The sequence below is a fragment of the Puma concolor genome, chromosome F2 (genome assembly GCF_028749965.1).
Source record: "Puma concolor isolate L17-30 chromosome F2, mPumCon1.1.hap2, whole genome shotgun sequence".
In the NCBI taxonomy this organism is placed as follows: domain Eukaryota; kingdom Metazoa; phylum Chordata; class Mammalia; order Carnivora; family Felidae; genus Puma; species Puma concolor.
Window position 1 is genome coordinate 12,257,518 of NC_141684.1, and position 26,695 is coordinate 12,284,212.

A 26,695-nucleotide genomic window follows, 5' to 3' on the forward strand; every position below is an offset into this window, starting at 1 on the left:
AAAAACTTTATTGTCCAATAAAATATTTGGAAAAACAGCTTGATTTTGTATCAAATGGCAAGTATACCACTGTAAAGTACAGTTTCCACTAACTAAGTCAATGCATGCCAACAAATATTTTCTGAACACCTTTGTGTCAGCTCATGTGATGTAAAGATTAATATAATAGCTCCTTCCCTCTAAAAGTTTTAAAATAATGCATTAGCCCCTGGGTGTGGTGTGGTTTAATGAGGGATAACTGAATGAGTAATTGATAGATCCAGTTTTTAATTTTTAAAGCAGGTACGTCCTTGACCATGTCATTTAGGCCATGCTCCCAGGATACATATGACTGCTTATCTTGTGCCAGGCACTGGGTGAGCTCTAGTCTCAGAACTGGAACTTGGGAGATAATAAATACTTGCTGAATGTGTGAATGAATGACTGAAGTTAGAACATCAAACAGTTCTCTGTTCCTGCCTTGTTGATAGTCAGAATTTGGTGGTGGAAACATGATTAGGGAACAACTCATAAAGCATCCTTCTGCTTGAATGAAGGTTAAGGAAGACTTACAGTTTCAGCCCCAACTGTGTTTGTTTATTTTTAATTTTTTAAAGTTTACTTATTTATTTTGAGGGGGTGGGGCAGAGGGAGAAAGAGAAACCCAAGCAGGCTCCACTCCACACTCAGTGCAGAGCCTGACATGGGGCTCGATCTCACGAACTGTGACTGACACGGGGCTGGATCTCATGAATTGTGAGGTCTTGACCTGAGCTGATAACAAGTGTTGGAGGCTTAACTGACTGAGCTACCCAGGCGCCCCCCAAACTGTGTTTTAGAAATACTAAGTTTTCCAGGGAGGTTGTCCATTTCAGGCAGAGGAAACAGAGGCCTAAATGTGAAAGGTACCACGGGGTTTGGGGGATGTGAAGATCTGGTGGTTTGGCTAGGTTTGGGGAAGGGTTGAGGAAGAGGGTGGAGTTGACCCAAGAGACAAGTAGAGCCATGAAGAAAAACCCATGACAATTTAATGTACGTACTCATTCAAAGATGCCTGTAAATGGTACAGCCACTCTGGAAGACAGTTTAACAGTTCGTTATGAAGTTAAAGCTACATACACAGGTCGATCCATTCTTAAGCATGTACCCCCAGAGAAATAAAAACTTATGTTCACACAAAACTTTCTGCATGAAAGTTTATAGCAGCTGTATTCATAATTGGCCTAAACTGTAAACAACCCAAATGTTCCTCAGCGGTTTAATAGATCAGCAAACGGGTACATCCATGTGATGGAATACTATTTACCAATAACAAAAATAGTGATAGACACAACCGCTGGAAGGAATCCCACAGGTGAGTGAAAGAAGTCAGTTTCAAAAAAAGTCATATAACTCATGATAGCATATGTATATTATTCCCAAAGAAAAAATTACTGTAGTGACAGAAAACACATCAGTTGGTTGTTAGGGGTCAGGTGTGGGGAAAGGGGGTAACTACAAGGGAATAGCCTATGGAGTTATTGAGAGGAATGAAACCGTTCTCTATCCTGACTGGCGTGGCGACCGCACAAATCTGTCTGTATGCTTACTATGCACGTGTCACAGTGCAGAGAACCATACTCACACAAAAAGTGAATTTGGCTCTATGTTAATTTAAAACTTTAAAAAAGGTGACTGCAAATGAGGTGAAGCCTGTTAAAGGGCTTCTTTAACATTCAAATTTCTACATATTATATTTTGTATTATATATAGAATATGACCTATTCTATTTCTGATGTGATTCATTTAGACCACTCACATCTCCCTTCACTTTTGTCACTAAAAATGATACAAATTATATCTTGTACTTCTCATTTATAAATTTGAGGCTTTTAAAAAACCTTTTTGTAAAGTGTTTGTGGAGGTACAAAATGTTCCATTTTGGTGGGAAATGTTAGACTTGAGATATGCAAATATTAACTTCTGAAAAAGCCCCTTTTATGTACTTAGATAGGATGAGGATTCCTAGGAAAACAACCTGGGAATGAGACTGTAATTTCCCCTCAAGGATCCTCTGGCCGTAGGCTGGGTTGGGAAGGCCACTGACAGTAACCTCTTTCTGTGAACCTTGACTCTCCAGTCCAGAGATGCTATGTCCTGCTGTGCCTTGGTGTAACCTCATCTACTTTATGCAGGTTCTTAATTTACTACTTGCGAAAGGGTAGAGCAGCAAGGAACATGGGAGCTCGTCTTTTTACAGAGGAGGAAACCAAAGCCTAGAGAGGCCATGGTTCTTGCCCGAGGTTCCAGGAGACCAGGATTGAAACCCAGTTTATTCGGATGGCTGGTGGAGTACTCTGTTTCATATTCTGCTTAAAGCTTGAACTGTTTGCTTGGCGTTTGGGAGAAACTATCCCATGACTCTGCGGGTAGTCCTTTTGCCTTCATAAAATAGATTTAAAAACTGATAGGAAGTACGCAATTCATTAACCCCATGCTTCATAAAAGGAAAATAAATCTAAGTAGGCTTCTTTCCTTTCCGTGGGTGTTTGTGAGTTTCTTAATGAGAAAGTTCACATGTGAGGGAGAAAGGGACCCTTGAAAAGCAGCCTGACCTCAAGCTGATAATCACTATTTTTTTTTTTTTTTTTTTTTTTTTTTTTTTTGGAGAGAAAATGCTTTTGCCTCTTTTAAAGGGACAAGCCCAGGCTCTGACTTGCTTTTCAAAAAGTGGAGATGATTTGTATTGAGTCATGCACACTCCCTTGCCTAATTCTATTTATCACATTGTGTGTGTGTGGGGGGGGGCATTTTCCACATGTCTTGGTGGAGTTGTGATCAGTGGGGGATTGAGCCCAATTTCAACCTTCGAAGAAGCAGCTGACCAAGCGTCGAGCTGATCTCTGACACAAGGTAGCTTAGCACATTGAAAGTGCAGTAGCCCAGGCGGCTAGCAACTAGATTTGGATGGTGACTTCGCCACTAGATTCGAGTAAGTTATTGCCCTTTGTCAGGCCTCACTGTTCCTGTGTGCAAGACACAACATTTGGATTATATCAAGAAGTGTACCTACCTGGCCTACGGGCTACACTCTCCCAGTCTTGGGACCATGTGGGCGTCACTAGATGACCAGAGACTAGACCCTCCTTCGCTGATTCCCAGAATCTTTGTCCGTGGTAATCGTGCTCTAAGTATTAATGGAAATTACTCACTGATGCATCATCATTAACATACGTTTGATGCCAAAACATTTTTTTGTTGTTGAATGGAAGACTAAACAGATTAATTCATATTTGTGCTAGAACTAAGGTCACTCTCTGACCTGTGGCCTACCTTCCACACCTGGAGCTGCCTGAATCCTGTCTCCTGTGGCCTTACCTGGAACCATGACACCATCCGCCACCCACTGACCATCTCCCTGCTAAGCTCCCCTCTCATTTAGCTTCTCTGAGAGTTGTACCTACCGGAAGGAATTCACAGTTTTTCATGGCTCTGTAGACAAAGCCCTTTGGATACTTAAGTGAATAAAACAGACTGTTAACAGCGTGAAATGATGTTCTGCACAGGATGTGCCTCAAACAGGAACTGGCACATGGTTAATAACCCTATTATCATCATTATTATTACTCCAATTGTTATCTTTATTAATAATTTAGAAAAAAGGCTTCTGCTTATCTATAAGGGATTATCATTAAATATGTATTCTTCTGCTTCCCTATCTTCTCAACAACAACCAAAATCTATTGTAGCTTCCAGATCTGAATATTCATTCCCTGCTCTCTGAGGATGGCTGAGCCAAGCCCAATTTCACCAGGACTATGGTTTTCTTATTTCTGGACTCTGCTCACAGGAAGTAGTAAGTGAAGCCTTATCATCTAAGATTTCTTTCAAATGGGAAGTTTGCATGTTTTCTCTTTTATAACTAAAAAGAAAAGGAGAGAGAGAGAGAGAGAGAGAGAGAGAGAGAGAGAGAGAGAATACTCACTTTGCCTTACTAGAAAGTCAGTTCTTTGTTCCTAAAGAATCCAGAGGCTTTTTCTAGTCCCCATCCCAGTCTACAATAGACCTTTCTATACTTTTTTCATAGCTTCATATACACTTCTTCCATGGATACAATGCATCAATCAGTGTGAGATGTTTTCCAACATTGAGGTGTAATCTGTATGAAAGCAGGGACTCTCATCTTCTTGTCTTCCTTGCTTGCCACTACCTGATACAAAGTAGATGCTTAATAAATACTGGTTAAACCAATGATTTTTCATGTGAGGTGAGAGGAGGAAGTCCTTTGAAGAAGCCCTGTCTCCTGTCTCCCTGAGTGAGGATGAATTGACCTCACCTCCAGAAGCAGAGTACAGGTGCTTACACAAGTCCCTTACTCTTCACAGATGCCTGGCCTAAGCCTTTGGTGACTTTGATGGCTAATTTTATGTGTCAACTGGGCCAAGCAATGCCAAATAGCTGGTTAGACATTATTATTAGGTGTGTGTTTGATGGTGTTTCTGGAAGTGATTAGCATTTAAATTATGAGCCGAGTAGAGCAGGTGGCCCTCCCCAGTGTGGGTGGGCATCACCCAGTCCACTGAGGGCCTGAACAGAGAACAAAAAGGTGAAGGTTGAATTCACTTCACTGTTGAAGCTGGGACATTAATCTCCTGTCCTCATGCTCCTGGCTCTCAGGTCTTCAGACCCAGTCTAGAACTGATAGCATCATCTCTCTACATCTTGGGCCTCTGAGCTGTGTCACAGACTCTGCTAGCCTCCTGGATGGCACATCAAGGGACTTTTTAGTTTCTATAATCTCATGAGCCAGTACCTTATGATAAATTTTGTACACACACACACACAAACACACACACACACACTCACTCACTCACTCACACACATCTCCTATTGGTTCTGACTCTGGAGAACCCTAACTAATACAGGGACAGACCTTCAAAAATAATTACTGTTGGTGTGCCTGGGTGGCTCAGTCGGTTGTGTGTCTGACTTCAGCTCAGGTCATGATCTTGTGGTTCGTGAGTTCAAGCCCCACATTGGGCTCACTGCTGTCAGCACAGATCCTGCTTTGGATCCTCTGTCCCCCTTACTTCCCCTCCCCCACTCGTGTGCCTGTGCACACATGCTCTCCCTCTCTCTCGAAAATACACATTAAAAATTTTTTTTAAATGATTACTATTTATTTGATCCTATTTCTTTATAAATGTTATATCCTTTTCTTTTTCCACTCAGAATATAACTAGGCTTTCAGATAGAGCTACAAAATAACCTCTGTTGAAGGTGAATGATGCTGAGCAAAGTAACCATATCATTTGGTCAAACCATCAGCAAAGTTTGCATTTCCAAGTATTGCTTTTGGTATCTATCTATCTATCTATCTATCTATCTACCTACCTACCTACCTACCTACCTACCTATTGTCTATCTGTCTATTATCTATAATTTTTTCTCTTTTTAAAAAATGCAACAGTGTGGGGACACCTGGCTGGCTCAGTTGTTTAGGCATCTGACTCTTGATCTCAGCTCGGGTCTTGATCTCAGGGTTTGTGAGTTCGAGCCCCACATTGGGTTCCACACTGGGCATGAAGCCTACTTAAAAGAAATGCAACAATATGCTGTTATTAGGCTCAAGGAGCAGAGCAGGGCTTTTTCATGGAGACTTAAGCACACCATGGTTACTTCTGCCACACTCTGTGTTGCCATATTATCTTGGACCCTGACCTTGACCCCATGTGCTAGGTCTTGCTCCCATTTTGCACATAACAAATCTGAGGACTAGGAAAGATAAGCAGTGTGCCCTAGGTTCTAAGTTTAGCCTTTGCTGCCTCCTAAAGACACATGTTATTGGAAGTGGGAAAGACGGTAGAATTTTTTTTTTTTTTTTTTTTTTTTAAAGTTGAAGAATCACAAGCAGCAAGGTACGAGGATAGGAAAGAACATGGTGTGTCCGGGGAACCCAGAGTCGTCAAGGTTGCATGGAGTGTATCAGGAAACAGGGTGGCATCCTGTGGGTCTGTGCACTGGTTTGTAGGTCTGAGCAGCAAAACAGTGATGGCAGACTGGTAGCTGTTAACACCACACTGCTCTCCCTGGGAACTGGAGGGCAAAGCCTGCTTATTCTTAAGAAAATACGGCCTTTCCTTTCAACCTTCAGCTGTGTAATTGATGATAGAAATAATTATCAAAGGGTTTAGAACTGGCTAAGATTCATAGAAGTCTCTCTTAAGAAAAAAAAAATTCCACGGTAATCCAGGTTACATCCAATCCCCGAGTGGATGTGATGCCAATTACTGCCACCTGCCCCATCTTGTCTCGGTTATGACACCCCAGGGAGAGCTGCACTTAAGGCCCTGTCAAAAATGTCAGCTCTGCTTCTGGGGCCAGATGCAATAACTTCCCTTGAAGACTGCCGGGGCTGCATCCCACGTGAAAAGCAACATTAAATCTTCCCTCAGGCTAAACAGTGACTGCCAATCTAGCACTGTGTTTTCAGCATACACAGGGAGACCGAACCCTTCCTCCGGAAAGAATGTGCCAGATGTTGCGCCAGATGCTCTAGATAGGTTGTCATTTAATACCTGACACCTGAAAGCCTATTTATCCTCATTCCCAATTCACACATGAGAATATTGAGGCTCCAAGGTCACGTGCTTTATGTGGATAAACAAGGATTTTAGCACATCATTCTCAACCCCTACTTATATTCTCCATCTCTTCTATTATAATTGGCAAGAACTTTGCTTAGATTTCTTTTGTATTCTTTAATTGGGATCCCTTGGTAACTTTCTCCCCACTGTCTTCAAAATTCTTAGTTTCCATCCCCAGCGCCCACCAAGAATCTAACTTCAATTCGGACTGACTGGAAACATACACCGCCATCTTGGTTTTTTACAGTGGAACCCATGGAAACAATATCAACACTAAGGAAAGTCTCTGTTGTGAGGGCCCCAGTGACAAATATAAAAATGAGAAAGTTATTGGCCATATTTTCAAGTTTTAGCCAGAAGAGCTGTTAAAACGAATGGAAATGATTATTACCCGTTTCCGAAAGTGATGGAATTCTTCCTCTCTAGGAGCTCGTATACTTGATGAGTACCTATCAATTTCAATTTACTTTTACAGGCAACACACCATGAGATGTTCACAATAGCCCTGCCACGCAAATAAGTTAGGAAATACAGCTGTCCATCTGCAAAATCCCTTGGTCAGTGTCTCAAAGCTGTAGGTACTGGACCCCAAATTCAGTGTTAAGTATTCTGATTACAGACAGGGCTGTTTTCACAGCTATACAGTTGCCTCCCAAAATGTGCCTAATGCTTAACTATTTCATATTCATTCACTTGTTTATTCTTCCACATATTCTTTCAATAATATTAGTCTTTTTTTTCCCCATTGGACAGACATGCTGTGTGAGAACATAAAAAAAGCTTTATCAAATAGCTCACAATCTACTGTTACTAATAATCGCAATTCAGTAAAATAGACACAACCACCAAAGATTGAGATCATCATAGCTACAAAGAAGAGATGGAGTTTTGTTTCAATGCCTCACAGAAGTTGCTTGATGTGGCTTTGACAGATAAGGTTTTACCAGGTGGCTAAACATGTGAAAACCTTGTCATGTGAATTTTGCCTGAAAGTCTATTATATTTAATCAAAAGAACAGTGGTTTCAACAATATACAATGATACCCATGTGTTAACAAGACATGCTTTTGCTTTTCTTTATCTCAGGATAACATTTAATTACATTGGGCCTTCCTTCAATCTAGATGCTTTTCCAGTTGTTGGGTATAGCCCCTACACCGTATTTTAATTAAAAGATTTTTCTCTTTGTTAATACGGTGTTTCTTTTCGGATTGTTAGTATTAGGAAGCATGAGTGTTCTTTGCACATTGTGGGAGTATTTGAATTTCCCCCCAGGGAACTGGGTAGTTCACATACAATTTCTTGCATCAATCACATCGATTGAAAGAGAAGCCCTCCTGAAAGGCTTTGATTTATGTTTCGAAATAAAAGACTAAACACAATTATGAATGGAAACATAAACACACATGATGGTTGTTCAACGCTCGCTGCATGTGTGAGCCATAGTTCAGCCATCCACTTTGACACGGTTATAATTGAGTATGTAGCCATAAAAAAAACAAAAAACATAAAACAAACAAAAAAAAAACAACCGTTGGAGAGGATGTGAAGATTAGGTATCATTCTTCCCAACGCTCCAGATGAGCGTTCAAAACAAATGCCAACTAGGGCCAGGCAGATAACTGGGATGAAACAGGCCCTCAACACAGAGAAAGCAATGTCCCATCTAATCGTGTAGCTTCAAGTCCGCTATAGTGAATTCTCGCCATGAAGAAACATGGACTGTGGTTGCCAGTTCTTCTGATTTTTTTACAAGAAATTGAAAAATGAGATAGTTCATCAAAATCTCTCAATATTTACATTTTAGTATTTTATTCATTCATTGTGAATTCATTTAAACTATGAAGAGCTAAGCAAAGTGCATTAGAGGGCTGGTTGTGGTCCACCGTTAGTCTAGGCCTTCGGCTCTCGCATGGGAGTCAGTCTTCGGCTGTCCATAGGGCAGGACCACCACTGACCATTCGGATTGTATTTCTGATTGCTCACTCTAGTATTACTTTTATCTAGGTGGGGTCAAACTGGATAGTTTCTGGGGTTGGGTTTATATAGCAATGACCCTACAGATAGCCACTGCACCTGACGAATTGTTAGTGCTGTGGGGCAGGATGGCTGAGAGGGAACTGGGAACTAGTCTCATTGCTACACCTGCCAGGCATCCTCTGACTTCCCAGCTAGATAACACGGAGATGATTTCAACAAGCTCTGAGGTTTTATCTAAAGGATGTGTTAAAAAAAAAAAAGATAAAGCTTTGTGAAATGGCCAAATAATTATATTCAGAGTCCCAGAGAAGTATGAATAACCAAAAATCCTGCTCATGTTCATTTTGGAGTAAATGGAGCAGAAAAACAACCAAATCGACAGGATGATATATTGTTAAACTGGCTAGGCATGCATAGCTTATTTAAACCAATAAAAAATGGTATCATAACTCCTTCATCTGAACTCCTGCATTATGTTTGCCTTAAAAACCATAAAATCAGTCACCTGTTCTGCGATCGTTTTCACTTTTCTGTGTTCTCTTCTGGGTTAGTCTGTGTGTTCTAGGAGAAGAGCTATCAGTGTTAAATTATCCTAGGTCAGAGTTGTGGTCTCTCTCCATCGTTCCGGTAAATTCAAGGTAGAATGGATTTAATACTCAATAGCACAAACTCTGGAGTCCGGCTGCCTAAGTTTGAATCTATCTTCACTATTTTGTAGCCAGGAGTTTGGGGCAATTTCCTTAATAGTTCTGGGTCTCAGTTTCCTAAGATGCAAAATAAGATGTTGTGAGAGTTGTTGTGTGGATGAAATAAGTAAAAATGGTTAAAACAGTGTCTGGCACATAAGCGTTCCAGAAATGTCACCTACCGTGATTCTGTTTCTTATTGCTTAGATGCCCAGGTGATATCCAACTGATGGATTTTCTCATGACCCACCAGTGGTTTCCAGCAAGTACTGGTACAGAAGGAGGGGTGTTCTGTCAGAGAGACCCAAAGCATGTTTCTTCCATGAAAGAATAAAAAATGCTTCGTGGTTGGGAAACTGATGGAATCGATGAATGAAAGTGTAAATGAAAACAGGGATGAATTATACAAATTGTTGGCACCACGTTCAAATTATATTTTCCCCTTTGTTTTCCCTAGTTTAGAACAATGGTTGGCCTAATCTTTAAAAAATTGTCAAATTCTATTGAAAGCTGAATATAAATGTGAAGAGAGACCAGATTCACTGCTCACCATCAACTGCAACCCATCCCTTTGTTAATTTCATCTTCTTTTCCTGTCCAACTCAAGGCGCTGCTGTGGCTCAGCTTTGTCTCCTTGCTGCTGTGACATCATGCTGTTGCCTTCCTTTTGACCTTCATGCTCTTTCTCTTCCTTTCCACCTTACCAAATGCGACTCATTCTCTGAAGCTCGGTTTAATTCTCACTTTTCCCCAAAGTTGCCCTTCATCTGGCCTTCATTAAAATTTCACAATTACCATAATTACCATAACACTATTTACATTTTTATTATCTCCCTGATAATTTGTCAATTTCCTGGGAGAGACAGCCACATATCCTATTTTTTAAATGTTTTTATTTATTTTTTGAGAGAGAGAGACAGAGTGAGTGCGGGAGAGACAGAAAGAGAGGAAGACACAGAATCTGAAACAGGCTCCAGGCTCTAAGCTGTCAGCACAGAGCCCGACCTGAGGCTCGAACTCGGGATGGCGAGATCATGACCTAAGCTGAAGACGGACCCTTAACCAACTGAGCCACACAGGCGCCCCATCCTATTTTTCCTCATATATCTTACATTGACAGTGGCTAAAAATTTCTTTTTTTTTAAGTTTATTTATTTATTTTGACAGAAAGAATGCATGTGCAATTTGGGGAGGGGCAGGGAAAGAGAGAATCCCAAGCAGGTTTTGCACTGTCAGTGTGGAGCCTGATGCGGGGCTTGAACTCACAACCGTTGAGATCATGACCTGTGTTGAGACCAAGAGTCAGACACTTAACTGACTGAGCCACGCAGGTGCCCCATGGCTAAAAATTTCTAAAACATCAATGGGGGCAAATTTTGAAGCAAAATGGTTTTTTCTTTATAAGAGACATCATATTAAGTATTAAATATAATTTGTCTTTTATTTTACTAAAAATATAAAAAATATATTTTCTAACTCCAATCACAGACCACAGTAAATTTTAGATATATCAAATTCTTAAGCAAAAATGATGAAATTATAAAATGTGTAACAAGTACTAAAGTACTAAAGGTAAACATATTTAAGACCTGGTATTGGGCAGAAAAAGATTGATAATGTAAAGATTGAAAATAGCATTTCTTTGTATCATACTACTTAGTGGCAAATGGTATATAGTAATATGTATATCAGAAAAAATTATTCTGCATATATAAAGTATACCTACAAGTTAATAAGAAAAGTGAGAATAGCAAAAGAAAATTGAGTGCTGTTGAGCATCTTTTCATGTGTCTGTTGGCCATTTGTCTGTCTTAGGAAAAATGTCTTTTCAGGTCCTCAGCCCCTTATTTATTTTTTTTGTTTCCCCAATATTGAAATAAAATTTTCCTAACATGCGGCAAAGATGCAAGAATTTATAATAAACACCCACATACCCATGACCTAGATTCTGTTAACATTATAGTATGCTTGCTTTTTCATGTATCTATTTATCTACCCATTTGCTCCATTATATTTTTGATGCATTTCATAGTCAATTGCAGACATTAATATACTTCCCCTAAATTTCAGCATGTATAGTAACTAAAGTTCAATATTTATTTACAGATTTTTTTCTCTCAAAATAAAATTTGTGTACAATGAAATGTACACGTTTTAAGTGTATGTTTGTTGAGGTTTTTTAAAATCATTTTTATTTTTCATCATGATAAGTGTACTCTTTAATCCCCACCTCCCCACCCACCTCCCCTCTGATAACCATCAGTGTGTTCTCCATAGTTAAGAGTCTGTTTCTTGATTGGTCTCTTTTTATTCTTTGCTCATTTGTTTCTTAAATTCCACATAGAAGTGACATCATGATATTTGTCTTTCTCTGACTTACTTTTATTTTGCTTAGCATTATACTCTCTAGATCCATCCATGTTGTTGCAAATGGCAATTTCTTTTTTTTATGGCTAATATTCCATTGTGTGTGTGTGTGTACCAATATCTTCTTTTTTCATTCATCTATTGATGGACACTTGGCCTGCTGCTATAGTTTGGCTGTTGTAAATAATGCTGCAGTAAACATATGGGTGCACGTATCCCTTTGAATTAGTGTTTTGGTAGTTTAGGGGTAAATACCCAGCAGTGCAATTCCCGGATTGTAGAGTAGTTTTATTTTTAATTTTTTAAGGAAACAGCATACTGTTTTCCACAATGGCTGCACCGGTTTGCATTCCTACCAACAGTGCATGAGGGTTCCTTTTTCTCCACATTCTCACCAATGCTTGTTGTTTATCGAGTTTTTAATTTTAGCCATTATTACAGGTATGATATGATAGCTCATTGTGGTTTTGATTTGCATTTCCCTGATGATGAGTGATGTTGAGTATCTTTTCATGTGTCTGCTGGTCATCTGGATATCTTTGGAGAAATGTTTGATCATGTCTGCTGCCCATTTTTAAATTAGATTATTTGTGTGGTTTTTTTTTTTTTTTTCATGTTTTGTGATATAACATCTTTCTTTATGTAGTTTGGATACCATCCCTTTATCAGGTATGTCATTTGCAAACATCTTCTCCCATTCAGTAGGTTGCCTTTTAAGTTTTGTTTGTTGTTTCCTTCGCTGTGAAGAACCTTTTTATTTTGAGGTAGTCTCAAAGTTTACCTTTGCTTTTACCTCCCTTGCCTCGGGAGACATATCTAGAAAAATGTTGCTATGGCCAATGTCAGAGAGATTACCGCCTCTGCTCTATTACAGGAATTTTATGATTTCAGGTCTAACATATAGGTCTTTAATCCATTTTTTTAATGTTCATTTATTTTGAAAGAGAGAGACAGCGAGGGAGAGTATGAGCGGGGCAGGGGCAGAGAGTGACGAAGACACAGAATCTGAAGCAGGCTGCAGGCTCTGAGCCATTAGCATAGAGCTTGCCATGGGTTTCAAACCCACGAGTCCTGAGATCATCACCTGAGCTGAAGTTGGACGCTTAACAGACTGACCCCATAGGTGCCCCCGTCTTGAAAGCATTTTAAGTTATTTTTGTGCATGGTGAAAGAAAGTGGTCTAGTTTCATTCTTTTGCATGTAGCTGTCCAGTTTTCCCAACACCATTTGTTGAAGAGACTATCTTTTTCCCATTGCATATTCTTTCCTATTTTGTCAGAGATTAATTGACCGTATAATTGAGGGTTTTTCTGGATTTTCTGTTCTACTCTCTTGATTTATGTGTCTATTTTTATGTCAGTACCATACTGTTTTAATTACTACCACTTTGTAATACAGTTTGAAATCTGGAATTGTGATACCTCCCGTTTTTCCATTTTTTTTTTTTTAAACGTTTATTTATTTTTGAGAGAGAGAGAGAGACAGAGCATGAACGGGGGAGGGGCAGAGAGAGAGGGAGACACAGAATCGGAAGCAGGCTCCAGGCTCTGAGCCATCAGCCCAGAGCCCGACGCGGGGCTCGATCTCACGGACCGCGAGATCGTGACCTGGCTGAAGTCGGACGCTTAACCGACTGCGCCACCCAGGCGCCCCTCGTTTTTCCATTTTTAAGATTGCTTTGGCTATTCGAGGTCTTTTGTGGTTCCATACATATTTTAGGATTATTTTTTCTAGTTCTGTGAAAAATGCTGTTGGCATTTTGATAGGGACTGCATTAAATGTGTAGATTGCTTTGAGTAGTATAAACATTTTAACAATATTTGTTCTGCCAACCCATGAGCATGTAATGTCTTTCTTTTTTTCATCAATGTTTTATAGTTTTCAGAGTACAGGACTCTCACCTTTTTGGTTCAGTTTATTCCTAGATATTTTTTTGGTGCAGTTATGAATGGGGTTGTTTTCTTAGTTTTACTTTCTGCTGTGTCATTATTGATGTATAGGAATACGGCAGATTTCTGCATATTGGTTTTGTACCCTGCATCTTTACTGAATTCATTTATCAGTTCTAATAGTTTTGTTGAGGGAGTCTTTAGGGTATCCTACATGTAGTATCATGTTATGTGCAAATAGTGAGAGTTTCCTTCATTCTTACCAATTTGGATGCTTTTTATTTCTTTATGTTGTCTGATTGCTGTGGCTAGGACTTCTGGTATTACGTTGAATAAAAGTGGTGAGAGTAGACATCCTTGTCTTATTCTTGACCTTAGGAGAAAAGCTCTCAGTTTTTCCCCATTGAGTATGATGTTGGCTGTGGGTGTTTCATGAGGCCTTTATTATGTTGAGATATGTTTCCTCTAGACGTACTTTCCAGAGGGTTTGTATTATGAATGGTTGTTGTACTTTGTCAAATGCTTTTTCTACATCTTCTGAAATATTCCTATGGTTTTTTTTTTTCATTTCTCCTATTGATGTGACATATTATGTTCATTGTTTTGTGAATATTAAACCACACTTGCATCCCAGGAATAAATCCCACTTGATTGTGAATGATTTTGAAAAATATATTGTTGGATTTGGCTTACTAATATTTTTTGAGGATTTTGGCATTTGTATTCACGAGAGATATTGGCCTGTAGATCTTTCAGTTTAGTTTAGTTTTTTCGTTGTTTTTTTTTTTTTTTTTTTTCTGGTGTTCTTTATCTGCTTTTGGTATCAGGGTGATACTGGCCTTATACAATGAATTTGGAAGTTTTCCTTCCTTTTGGATATTTGGAAATGGTTTGAGAAGAACGGATATTAACTCTTCTTTAAATGTTTGGTGGAATTTGCCTGTGAAGCCCTCTGGTGCTGGACTTGTTTGTTGTGAGTTTTTTGATTACTGATCAGTTTCATTGCTGGTTATTTGGTCTGTTCAGATTTTCTATTTCTTCCTGTTTTTGTTTTGTTAGGTTATATATTTCTAAGAATTTATCCATTTCTTCTAAGCTGTCCAATATTTTGGTATACAGATTTATCATAATATTATGTTGTGATTGTATTTCTGTGGTGTTGTTGGTTGTCATTTCTCCTCTTTTATTAGTAATTTTGTGTATTAGGGTCCTCTCTCCCTCTCTCTCTCTCCCTCCCTCTCTCTCTCTCTCTTTTTATGAGTCTTGCTGGAGATTTATCAATTTTGTTGAGCTTTTCAAAGAACCAGCTCCTGGTTCCACTGATCTGTTCTATTGTTTTTTTAGTTTCTATATCACTTATTTCTATTCTAATCTTCATTCTTTCCTTCCTTTTGCTGAGTTTGGATTTTATTCTTCTTCTTCTAGCTCTTTTAGGTGTAAGATTATTTATTTGACATTTTACCTGCTTCTTGAAATAGGCCTTTGTTGCTACAAACTTCCCTCCTAGAACCACTTTTACTGCATCCTAGAGATTTTGGACTGTTGTGTTTTCATTTTCATTTGTTTTCATGTAATTTTTGATTTCTTCTTTGATTTCTTGGTTGGCCCATTCATTGTTTAATATCATGTTGTTTAACTCCCATGTATTTGTGCTCTCTCCAGGTTTTTTGTTGTGGTTGATTTCTAGTGTCATAGCATTATGGCCAGAAAAGATGTATCATAGTGTTTTCTATATATAGTATCAGGTAATCTGCCCATAGTGACAGTCTTACTTCTTATCAATTTGGATACCTTCTTTTTTTCTGTATGATTGCTGTGGCTAGGACTTCCAGCATTGTGTTGAATAAAAGTGGCAAGAATGGACATCCTTGTCTTTTCCTGTTCTAGAAGAAAAGTTTTCAATTTTTCACTATTGAGGATGATGTTAGCTGTGGGATTGTCATAAATGGCCTTTATCATGTTGAGGTGTATTCCCTCTAAACCCACTTTGTTGACAGTTTTTATCATAAGTGGATGTTATATTTTGTCAAAAATTTTTTTCTGTGTCTATTGAGATAGTCATATGGTGTTTATTCTTCCTCTTGTTAATTTGTCACATTTATTTGTGAATATTCAACCACCTTGTATCCATGGAATAATTCCCACTCTTAATATATTTTTGATTTCACTTTGCTAATATTTTCTTGATGATTTTTGCACTGTGTTCATCAGGGGTATGGCCTATAGTGGGTTGTTTTTTGTATTCTTTGTCTAGTTTTGGTATCAGAGTTATGCTGGTATTGTAGAATGATGTGGAAGCTTTCCTTCCTTTTCTATTTCTTGAATGGTTTGAGCAGAATAGGTATTAACTCTTTTTTAGACATTTCTTAGAATGCACCTGTGAATCCATCCAATCTTGTACTTCTGTTTGTTTGGAGTTTTTTGTTTTTTTTTTTTTTTCCTTTAGTGTTTATTTATTTTTGAGAGAGACAGAGACAGACAGGGAGTGAGTGGGGGAAGGGCAGAGAAAGAGGGAGACACAGAATCAGAAGCAGTCTCCAGGGTCTGAGCTGTCAGCACAGAGCCCAATGTGGGACTCAAACTCACGGACCTTAGATCATGACCTGAGCCAAAGTCAGATGCTTAATCTACTGAGCCACCAAGGTGCCCCTTGGAGTTTTTTGATTACTTATTCAATTTCCTTTGTAGTAAGTGGTTTGTTCAGATTTCTATTTCTTCCTTGTTCAGTTTTAGAATATTATAGGTTTCTAGGAATTGATTCATTTCTTCTAGGTTGCCCAATTTGTTGGCACATAACTTTTTGTAAAATGTAATCCTTTGTATTTCTGTGGTGTTAGTTTTACTTCTCTTTATTTTTGATTTGAGCCCTCTCTTTATCTTGATGAGTCTGGCTAAAGGTTTATCAATTTTGTTGACATTTTGAAAGAACCAGCTCTTGGCTTTATACTATAACATTTAATTATTATGTCTCTTGGTGTGGACCTCCTTGAGTTCTTCTCGTCTGGGGTTCTCTGGACTTCTTAGACCTGGATGTCTGTTTCCTTCTCTGTATTAGGGATGTTTTCATCTATTTCTTCAAGTAAGTTTCCTTCCCCTTTCTCTCTAGCTTTTACTTCTGAAACCCCAGTAATGCAAATACCTGATATTGTCCCAGAGATCCCTTAATCATTATTTTTAAAAATTCTTTTTTTCTTTTTGGCGTTCAGTTTGGGTGCTTTCCAATAGCCTGTGTTCAGATCACTGATACATTCTTCTGCATCCTCTAATCTTCTAGTGTGGATTTGACTTCACTGACTGTATTCTTCAGTTCTGATTGGTCCTTTTTTATATTTTTTCTCTCTTTGTTGAAGTTCTCATGGAGTTCAGTCTTCTGCCTGAGCATCTTTATGACCATTACTTGTAACCCTTTATCAGGTAGATTGCTTTTCTCCATTTTGTTTACTTCTTTTTCTGGAGTTTTGTCTTGTTTTTCATTTGGAGTAAATGCTTTCTCCTTATTTGGTTTGACTTTCTGTGTTTCTACGAATTCGATAGAAGAGCTACTTCTCCTAGCTTTGTGGGAATGGCCTTGTGTATGAACATCCCCTGTATAGACCGTGTACCTGGTGGCTTTGGCTGGCTGGGGCTGTAGCAAGCATGGGCTGGGGGTCCCGGGGTGTTCCACGTAGGGGGCTCCCCAGGGGATGGCAGGAACTGAAGCAGGCTAAGACCTGGTGGTCACCAGAGTTCTCCACACATAGGGAATCCTAGCAGGATAGAGCTGAGGTGGGCACAGGCTAGGAGATCTCAGGGCACTCCACACAGAGTGCGCCCTGGTGAGTCATCTGCGCTTGAAGCAGATATTGGCCTGGCGTGTAGTGGGCTGCTTTGTACCTGTGTCACCTTAGCAAGACAGAGCTGTAATAGGTGCTATCTGTGGGTGTCCTGGAGCTGCCTTGTGATGGCTGGAAAGAGCAAATTTTGTTTTAAAATTATGGACTTGAATTATGGCTTCACTTCTCAGCTGTCTTACTTGGGCGCAGTTTCCAGAGTCCCTCGGAGTCTTAATTTTCTGATTAGTAACAAAGGTGTCTAATATGTACCTTTTAGGTTTGCTGTGAGGTTGAATAAGCTAATTAGAGAATCTGGTAAGGTTTCCAGTGCTCAAGAAATGATCATCACTCCATAAAATGAAACCTTTAGAGACAAGAGCCAGTTAGCTTGACATTGAGAAACTGTGTAGTCAATATAAAGGTAGACCCACGTGTTACTCTAACTTGAACAGAAGACTCTTCTATGGAAGTGTGAATCCACATGCTATGTGCATGGTGGGTGCTTGAAGTTAGCTTCTTTGTCTATGGAAGGTGGGCCTATAATTTCCAGAGGCGGTGCTGCCTCTCTGATTCCTTGCTACCCTCTCACCATTGCATGAGCATCTTTGGCCAATCTTCCGCTTGATGTGTTTGCTTCATTATTTACAACATTGGGCTACCCCTGGGCTAGGGGTAAGGCTAATGTCAGCTCCAAGTTTTGCACAAACAGTTCTGCTGACAGAGGGCAGAAGGAAGAAAACAGACACAGGGAAGAGAAGCTTCGATGACTGCTTGCCAAATCCCTGCTCGTAAACTTTCTCAGTGAAGAAAAGCTTTCTAAAGCCACACTCACATTTTGTTTCTTTTTCAAAATTGAGTCTGACCCTTATTCTTTATCACATTACCCTCTCTGAACGATCTCCAAATACTCGGAGCCACTCACGGCTTTGCCGTATCTAACATACATGCCCTAATCCCCTCCTTTCTGGGGAGTTTTTCTTAGATGTGCATGATGAATGTGGAGAGATTTGCTAGCAGGTGAGGCAAGGATCGTCCCCAGGCTCTGTGGGGGACGGTGTGGCAAACAAAGGCAGTGGACTTAGGATTCACTGCACTGCTTGTGAGGATGGGGAACAGGGCCAACAGGGGCCATTCAACACAGTATTCCCAGCATGTGGCCTAGAGAAGGTGTTCAGAAAATATTTGCCAGTCTAAAGGTGAGCCTTGCCTGGGAAACCTGTTAGTCTGTCTGCTTATTGTCAATAATCTAACAAGATGCTATGCCCTCAAAGAGTTTGTAAATCTCATCCCTCCACCCCAGTCAAGTAATATCTTTGGTAGGGTTCCTATACCCTTCCTGGAATACCCCCAGGGCAGCCCCACAGAAATCAACAGGAGATGGGAGACTAATTTTGGATACAGACTGAGCTGGTTTCAAGCTGTCCAAAAAATCAGTTTAATAATATAAAATACTAGGGATATGGGAGGCCAAGAAAGGACTACTAATTCTTGGGGTCTCCTAGCAGCTCTATTGCGGCCTCTTTGGGGAAGCCACTCCTTTGTCTTGGTCACCCCTTCGTGGCACACTTAACCTTGCTCAGGTTAAGTCGGTTCTGTTGGGAGAGGAATGACTGAACATAAGTTAACGTAAATTGAACACGGTTTAACACACACACATGCTTGCATTCCTTCATTCCCTTTACCTATTTTGCCCCCACTCCCCATGTCTCAGATACAGGCTCCCTTTCTACAGACGTGTATCCCTTTGCCCCTGTTGCTAACTTAGATTTCCCTGTAATTTACTCATTCTGGGCCTGGCCCAGAGCAAGTGTTCTAATGAACAAGTTTCTGGCTCAGGGGCCTAAGCACAAAATGTTGGTGGGTGATATGATTGTTCCTGGGACACACGTAGGTACTCAGTTGTCTTTACCACCCATGTTTATTTTCTTCCCAGATCTTGAAGGAGGATCCAGCCTACTTCTCACACCACTGAACTTTCCTCTTCATCACCTTGGCTTTGCACTTCCCAGAATGGAACTGCTTGTTAACTCTCTGAACTAGCCCAAAGCAGGTAATATTCAAAGCAGTTCAATCCAAAGAGCTATTTTTACAAGTCTGCTGGGAGATAACATAGGGGATAAAGCAGATTCCAGAAATACTACTGATAAGACCCAGCTTTGGGGAGAGGAGAAGGGAGAGGCTGAGGGATGGATATGGGACTCCAGTGGTCCCCATCCTTCCTCCTTTTTTTAAAATTTTAATTTTAATTAATTTATTTTTTATTTTAGAGACCGCATGAGCAGGGGAGAGGGGCAGAGGAGAGGAGAGGGAGAGAGTGAGAAAGAGAGACAGAGAGAGAGAGAGAGAAAATCTTAAGCAGACCCCATGCTTGGTGTGGAGACATGGGCTCAATCCCACCACCCTGGGATCATAACCTGAGCGGAAATCAAGCATTGGATGCTCAACCGAGTGAGCCACCCAGGTGTCCTCCCCCTCCTTCTTCCTTCTATGCAGTTTCATTCCTAAAGCAAAACAATCCCTGGGGACTTGGGGGTGGGGTGGCGATGGGAGCTAATTCTAGGAGGTGGAATAGGGAGAGAAACATGAACAGCCGCAGCCAGCAATCTGTTCAAATATCAATAGGAAGAGAGAGAAGCCTTGATCACACTTCCACAATGTTCAGGTTAAGTCCAGACCTGCTGGGAGAGTAATAATAACCATGACAACAGTAACAGTTAACCTACCGAACCACTGTAAACATTGTTTAGTTTAATACACACATGGACGCACATACACAAAGGAAACGCTATTCTTACTCTGTTTACTAGTAAGGAACCTGGAACTAGGAGCAGTTAAGGAAGTTGTCTGAGATTCTGCAGTTGGGAAGTGGTAGCATCTCATGTGAACCTAAGTAGTCTGGCTGCAGAGATTCTCTCTTCCACCCTTACAACCTATATTCCAGGACTCTTGCTTCAGGTTTTTCAAAAAATGTATGCACATACAAATATGCACACTTAAAACATAAACTCTTTTTATTATTAAAAAGGAGTCACACACATCCCTCATTTAATATTTTGGGAACAATGGTGGGGACTGAGTTATTCTATGTCCCTGCCAGTTACTTTATAACAAATTTATTGAGATCTATTTCATTTTCCATAAAACTTAACCTTTTAAAGGATGTATCTCAGTGCTTTTTGGTATATTCACAGGGTTGTGCAACAATCCCTACCTAATTTTGGAACATTTTCATCCTTCAGGAACAATCCCATTACCATTAGCAATCATTCCCATTGCCTCTTTTCCCCAGAATCTGGTAACCACTAATCTACTTCCTGTCTCCACTGAAATGCCTATTCTGGGCATGTCATATAAATGGGCTCATAGAACATGTGGCCTTTTGTAACTTGTTTCTTTCACTTAGCATGTTTTCAAGGTTCATCCAAGTGGTGGCAGGTGTCAGTACTTACTATGTTTGATTATTATTCCATTGTATGGATAGAACATAATTTGTTCATCAATTCATCTACCGTCTCACTTGTTTCTACCTTTTGGCTATCATGAAGAATGCTATAGTGAACATTCACTTGCAAGTTTATGCAGACACTACGTTTTCATTTTGGGGTGTTTGCCTAGGAGTAGAATTGCTAGATCACATGGTAACTCTATGTTTAACTTTGTGAGGAACTGGCAGACTGCTTTCCCAGCACTGTCAGTGCAGAGCCCGATGAGGGACTCGAACTCACAAACCGTGAGATCATGACTTGAGCCAAAATCAAGAGTCAGATGCTCAACCAACTGAGCCACCCAGGCACCCCATAAATAACATTCCAATAAACATGGGGGTGCATATATCATTTTGAATTCGTGTTTTCATTTTCTTTGGGTAAATACCCAGTGGTGGAATTTACTGGATCATGGGGTTGTTCTATTTTTAATTTTTTGTGGAACCTCCATACTGTTTTCCACAGTGGGGGTACCAATTTACATTCTTATGAACAGTGTTTAAGGGTTCTCTTTCTTCCAAATCTTTGACAACACTTATTTCTTGTTTTGATAATAGCCACTCTGATTAGAGTAAGGTGATATCTTATGGTTTTGATTTGCATTTCCCTAATGATCAGTGATGTTGAGCATCTTTTCATGTGTGTACTTACCATCTGTAGGACTTCTTTGGAAAAATGTCTAATTGGGTTCTCTGCTCATTTTTTAAATCAGTTTTTTTGTGCGTTGTTATATGTACTATATTTTGACTATTAGTCTCTTACCAGATATATCATTTGAAAATATATTCTCCCATTCTCCCTGACTTGTTGATGGTTTCCTTTGCAAAAACTTTTCATTTTGGTGTAGTCCCAATAGCTTATTTCTGCTTTTATTTTTCTTGCCTGAGAAGACATAGCCATAAGTATATTGCTAAGGCAAATTTCCAAGAGATTACTGCCTGTGTTTTCTTTTAGGGGTTTTATAGTTTCAAATTTCACAGTTAGGTCTTTAATACATTTTTACTTTATTTTTGTGTATGGTATAAAAGTGGTCCAGTTTTTCCAATGCCATTTATTGAAAAGACAGTCTTTTCCTCATTGTATATTCTTGCCTCCTTTGTTGAATATTAATTGACCATATAAGCATGGTTTTTATTTCTGGTGTCTCCATCCTGTTCTATTAATCTGTGTTTATTCTGTGCCAGTACCATACTGTTTTCATTAATAGCTTTATAGTATATATAGTAATAGCTTTATAGTATATAGTATTGTATATATATAGTATATATACTATAGTATAGTATAGCTTTATAGAAATCTTGGCTTGTGATGCCTCCAGCTTTGTTCTTCTTAAGATGGATTTGGCTATTTGAGATATTTTGTGGTTCCATAGAAGTTTTAGGATTATTTGTTCTAGTTCTGTGGAAAATGCTATTGGTATTTTGATAGGGATTGCATTGAAAATGTAAACTGCTGGGGCACCTGGGTGGCTCAGTCAGTGAAGCATCTGACTTCATCTCAGATCATGATCTCATGGTTTGCATGTTTGAGCCCCACATCAGGTTCTCTGCTATCAGCACAGAGCCCACTCTGTCCCCCTCTCTCTCTGCCCCACCCCCTGCTTGCACCCTCTCTCTCAAACTAAAAAAATGTAAATTACTTTGGGTAAGGATAGACATTTTAAGGATATTAATTCTTCCAATTCATGGACATGGTATACCTTTCCATTTGTTTGTGTCATCTTCAATTTCACTTCAGAATATAGGTCTTCCACCTCCTTGGTTAAATTTATTCCTAAATACTTTATTCTCTTTGGTGCAATTGTAAATAAGATTATTTAAAAATTTCTCTTTCTGGTAGTTATTAGTGTATTGAAATGGAACAGATATCTGTATATTAATTTGTGTCCTGCAACCTTACTGAATTCATTTCTTTGTTCTAGTAGTTTTTTGGTGGAGTCTTTAGGGTTTTGTGTATATAGTAACAGGTCATATGCAAATAGTGTCAGTTTTACTTATCAATTTGGATGCCTTTTCTTTTTCCTGTAGGACTGTTGTGGCTAGGCTTCCTGTACTATGTTATATAAACGTGGCAAGAGTAAATATCCTGGTCTTTTCCTGATTTTAGAAGAAAAGCTTTCAGTTTTTCACCACTGAGGATGATGTTAGCTGTGGGTTTTCGATATATGGCCTTTATTATGTTGAGGTGTATTCCCTCTAAGCTCATTTTAGAGGCATTTTTATCATGAATGGATGTTGTATTTTGTCAAATGCGTTTTCTGCATTTGAGATCATCATGTGGTGTTCATTCTTCCTTTTGTTAATTTGTTACATTGATTTGTGAATATTGAATCACGTGCATCCCTGAAATAAGTCCTACTTGATTGTGCTAAATGATCCTTTTAATATATTGTTGACTTCTGTTTGTTAATATTTTGTTGAGGGTTTTTACATCTATGTTCATCAGGGATATTGGTCTATAGCAGGTTTTTTGTTTTTGTTTTTTTTTTTTTTTGGTAGTGTGTTTGGTATAAAGGTAATGCTGGTGTCGTAGAATGAATTTGGAAGCTTTCTATCCTCTATTTTTGGAATCATTTAAGAATAGGTATTAACTGTGTTTTAAATGTTACAATGCACCTGTGAATTCATCCAGTCCTGGACTTTTGTTTGTTGGGGGGGGTTTTGATTGCTGATTCAGTTTCAGAAGATTGTATGTTTCCAGGAATTTACCCATTTCCTCTAGGTTGTTCCATTTGTTGGGATATAATTTTTCAATCAATTCTTTAATAATTTTTTATTTCTGTGTTGCCTGTTCTTTCATTTTTTTTAAATAAAAAGAAATATTTAAATTCAACTTAGTTAGCATACAGTGTAGGATTTGGTTTCAGGAGTAGAACCCAGTGATTCATCACTTGCATATAACACCCAGTGCTCATCCTAACAAGCACCCTCCTTAATGCCCATCACCCATTTAGCCCATTCCCCCACACAACACCCCACCAGCAACCCTTGTTTGTTCTGTGTATTTAAGAGATCATGGTTTGTCTTCCTCTGTTTTTATCTTATTTTTCCTTCCCTTCCCCTATGATCATCTGTTGTGTTTCTTAAATTCCACATATGAGTGAAAACGTATTTGCCTTTCTCTGACTTGTTTCACTAAGCATAATACACTCTAGTTCCATCCACGTTGTTGCAAATGGCAAGATGTCATTATTTTTGACTGCCAAGTAGTAGTCCATTGTGTGTATATAAATACCACATCGTCTTTATCCAATCATCAGTCAGTGGACATTTGGGCTCTTTCCATTATTTGGCTATTGTTGATAATGCTGCTATAAACATTGGGGTGCATGTGCCTCTTTGAAGCAGCATTGGTATCCTTTGGATAAATACCTAGTAGTGCAATTGCTAAGTTGTAGCGTAGTTCCATTTCTTTAATTTTTTGAGGAAACTCCAGAGTGGCTGCACCAGTTTGCATTCCCTCCAACAGTGCAAACGGCTCCTTTGCCAACATCTTTCTCGGCATCCTTGCCAACATCTGTTGTTTCCTGAGTTGTTAATGTTAGCCATTCTGACACATGTGAGGTGGTATCTTATTGTGGTTTTGATTTGTACTTCTCTCATGATGAGTGATGTTGAGCATCTTTTCATGTGCCTGTTAGCCATCTGGTTGTCTTCATTGGAAAAGTGTCTATTCATGTCTTCTGGCCATTTCTTCGCCGGATTATTTGTTTTTTGTGTATTGAATTTAATAAGTTCTTTATAGATTTTGGATACTAGCCCTTTATCAGGTATTTGCAAACATCTTCTCCCATTCTGTAAGTTGCCTTTTAGTTTTGCTGATTTGTTTCGTTTGCTGAGCATAAAAGTTTATTATCTTGATGAGGTCCCAATAGTTCATTTCTGCTTTTATTTCCCTTGCCTCTGGAGACATGTGGAGTAAGAGGTTGCTGACTTTTTCTTCTCTAGGATTTTGATGGTTTCCTTTCTCACAGTTAAGTCTTACAACATACAGAAAATAAATTCAAAACAAAGCAAGTGGTCCAGTATCATGTTGCTGTCCAGTTTTCCCAGTACCATTCACTGAAGAGACTTTTTTCCATTGGATACTCATTCCCGCTTTGTCAAAGATTAGTCGGCCATACACTTTTAGGTCCATTTCTGAGTTTTCTATTTTGTTCTGTTGATCTATTTTCTGTTTTTATACAAGTACCATACTGTTTTGATGATTATAGCTTTGTAATACAGCCTAAAGTCCAGAATTGTGATGCCTCCAGCTTTGGTTTTCTTTTTCAACATTACTTTGGCTATTCCAGGTCTTTAATGGTTCCACACAAATTTTAGGACTGTTTGTTCTAGCTCTGTGAAGAATGCTTGTGTTATTTTGATAGGGATTGCACTGAATGTGTAGATTGCTTTGGGTAGTATTGACATTTTAACAATATTTGTTCTTCCAATCCACGAGCATAGAATGTTTTCCCATTTCTTTGTGTCTTCTTCAATTTCTTTTATAAGATTTCTATAGTTTTCAGCACACAGCTATTTTACCTCTTTGGTGAATTCATGGATCAGTTCTAGCAGTTTTTTGATGGGGTCTTTTGGGTTTTCCATGTAGAGTATCATGTCGCCTGTGAAGAGTGAACATTTGACTTCTTCTTTGCCAATTTGCCTTTTATTTCTTCCTGTGGTCTGACTGCTGAGGCTAGGATTTCCAGTACTATGTTGAATAACAGTGGTGAGAGTGGACATCCCCATTGTTTTCCTGACCTTAGGGGAAAAGATCTCAGTTTTTCCCCATTGAAATGGAATTAGCTGTGGGCCTTTCATATATGGCTTTTTATGATGTTGGGGCATGTTCCTTCTATTCCCTATTCCTTTTATTCCTTTTATTTTCTATTCTCAATTTCATTTATTTTTATTCTGATCTTTTTATTAACTGTGGGATTTTTTTTCCCCTCATTCCTTCAGGAGTTTGGTTAGATGGAGATTTTCTTGTTTCTTGAGGTAGGCCTGTAGGTGATTAATCTTCTACCTTTACTATAGGCTTGCTTTTACTAATGAAATTTCTCTTTTATGTTTTTCTTACCCCCAGTTATGGCCTTTTTATTCCACTTAAAGAATTCTCTAACATTTTTTTGTAAATCTTTGCCCATTTTTGAAATGATTCTCAGAGAGGAAAGAAAATGCAAATGTAAAGTCCTTTACATATTCTGGATACAAGTGCTTTAGTAGATAGGATTTCCAAGAATATTTTCCCATTTGGTGGATTGTAGTTTTATTTTCTGGATATTTAAATATATATATATTTACTTTCAGTGAAGTCTTTTTCCTCCCATTGCTGGTGCTTTTGGTGTCATGTAGAAGAAACCATTGCCTAACCCAAGGTCATGAGGTTCTTCCAAGAGTTTACAGTTTTCATCATTTAAATGTAGGCCTGGTATCCATGTAAGTTAATTTTTGTGTATGGGGTGAAGTGAAGGTAGTTCTAGCGCTATTCTTTTGCATGAAGATATCCAGTTGTCCCAGCACCATGTTGAAAATCCATAAGTTAATTTAATCATAGCACATTATTTTATAACCATGGTACTTAGCCTGAGTATATTTTTATTTTTATTTTTTTCACTTAATCTTCCCTCAATGAAAGCCAGAACTTTTCAGTTTTATTTACCACTGTATTCACTGTGCCAAGGAGAGTGCCAGACATCCTTATACAGCCAATAAACCTTTAATATCTGAGCTTTTACATTATGTGGAGTTGCTAATATGCATTCTTTCCCAGGTGCCTCTTGGGTCTCCTACACTGTGACTCGTCACCGATTGGCATCTCAGAAGGCAGCTATTAGAAAGCAAAAGGCTCAGGGAGCTTGGGTAGCTCACTCAGTTAAGCATCTAA

The 26,695-nt window shown here is 39.0% G+C and overlaps 1 long non-coding RNA gene across 3 annotated transcripts in view; it reads left to right on the forward strand.

Moving 5' to 3' along the window:
• Positions 1 to 26,695, forward strand: part of LOC147571833 (uncharacterized) — a 179,033-nt gene that overhangs the window by 131,875 nt on the left and 20,463 nt on the right. For all 3 annotated transcript variants that reach the window (XR_015246656.1, XR_015246658.1, XR_015246657.1), the window contains exon 2: positions 19,273 to 19,389. This is a non-coding gene — a long non-coding RNA (uncharacterized LOC147571833). The remainder of the gene's footprint in view (positions 1 to 19,272; positions 19,390 to 26,695) is intronic.